A 2,009-nucleotide genomic window follows, 5' to 3' on the forward strand; every position below is an offset into this window, starting at 1 on the left:
TTTGCAATCTGAAATTGATCAAAGATGCAGTTTAGAAGCATTGATTATTACTGGTGATTAGAATATGAAAGTTGAAAACAAAGAAGGAATGTAGCTAGAATTTATTGCCTTGGTGATAGAAATGATGCTAGAAGGCTCATGATAGCATTTTCCAAGACCAACGACTTATTCATTTCAAATAATACAAACAGAAACTATACATGTGGATCTAGCTGTATGTACTAAACAGAAATCAAATCTACTACATCTATGGAAAGAGACAAGGAAGACATCCAATATCATCAATCAGAACAAGACTCAGAGCAAACCGTCAGTTATTCATATGTAAGTTCAAGTTGAAGCTGAAAAAGATTAAAGCAAGTACACCAAGTGCAACCTTGAGTACCCCATCAGAATTTAGAGAACATCACAAGAAATAGATCTGACTCATTAAACTGAACACCAGAGAAGCTGATATCTGAATTGAACTGATAACTGATAACTGAACACCAGACAAGTTGTGGAATGACAAAAAGGACATCATATATGAAAAAAGTCACATACACACACACACACACACACAAAAACAACAACAACAACAAAAAAAAAACACCAACCTCCATGGCCATTAAGATGGTTCCAAATCACAGCAACTGTGTACAGGGTTTCTGAGACTGTGAATATTTACAGGAGCAGAAAGCCTCATCTTTCTCCCGCGGAATAGTGGGTGGGTTTTAACTGTTAACGGTGCTACCAAGGCCCCTTTAAAAAAAAGTCATAAACAGACAGGGGGTCGGGGGAAGGAGGAAAGACCAAAATAGATGTTAAAAGAGACTCTAAAACTTGCTTTTGAACATTGTTGTTGTTAGGTGCCATAGACTTGTAGCGAATTTATAAAGGGTTTCTGAGGCTATAAATCTTTACGGAAGCAGAAAAAACTCATCTTTTTCCCACAGAGGTTGGTGGGTTTGAACTGCTGACCTTGTAGTTAGTAGTGCAACATTTTTTAACACAGAGTAGCTAAATCAAATGAAAGAAAGAATGAAGTGAAAGAGCTGAACAGGTTTCAAAGAGCAGATCAAGAAGACAACAAAAAGTATTACAATACAATGTGCAAAGACCCGGAGTTAGAACCGAAAGAGAAGACAAACTTGGCATTTCCAAACTTGAAAAACTGAAGAAAAAATTCAAGCACGTTGCAAATTTGGAACTGGCGAAAAACAAGGCTCCAAGAATTGATGGAATACAAATTCAAATCTTTCAACAAACTGATGCAGCACTGGAGGTACTCACTCATCTATGCCAAGAAATTTGGAACACAGCTACCTGATGAACCAATTGGAAGAGACCCATATTTGCGACCATTCTACAGACAGATGATCCAATAGAATGCAAAATCATCCAACAGTATCGTTACTATCACATGCAGGTAAACTTTTGCTAAAGTTAATTCAAAAACAGCTACAAAAATACAAAACAATAGAGGCAGACTGACTGTTACTACAAGAACAAGCAAGTTGCTTGCCCAGGAAACATTAAGGCAAGTGGTCGGGTCCTCTCAGGGCACACCCCCTTCCAAGACTAAGACTCAATGGGAATATACGCTCTGATTGGTGACCACGCTCATCACCGATAAGGGGAAGTGAGGGAAAAACAGCAATGAAGCTGCGAGCTAAGCCCTACAATGTTTAATAGACTTCTGTGAACCCGGGTGAAGACCTGGTTGGCCAGCAGTGTGGCAAGACCTGGGGACTCTTGGGCCCAGAGTCAGCAACATAGCAACAAAGGACTAGAGTGGAGAGTGAAGCGTCCAGCGGATAAGAAGAGAGGGCATTTGCACAAGAACAACCCACACTTGCAGATAACACCCACTTGACCTGGCTTCAATGACTGGATGATCAGAGTTCAACCAGAAGAAGAAAGAAGAGGGGAAAAAGAGTAATCTGATACAATTTAATGAACTTGACCTACACCTATGGATGCAGTAGCTCAAAAGAGGGAACAAATCCTTACAGCAAGGATCATTCCCA

The sequence above is a fragment of the Chrysochloris asiatica genome, unplaced genomic scaffold (genome assembly GCF_000296735.1).
Source record: "Chrysochloris asiatica unplaced genomic scaffold, ChrAsi1.0 scaffold00037, whole genome shotgun sequence".
Lineage (NCBI taxonomy): Eukaryota > Metazoa > Chordata > Mammalia > Afrosoricida > Chrysochloridae > Chrysochloris > Chrysochloris asiatica.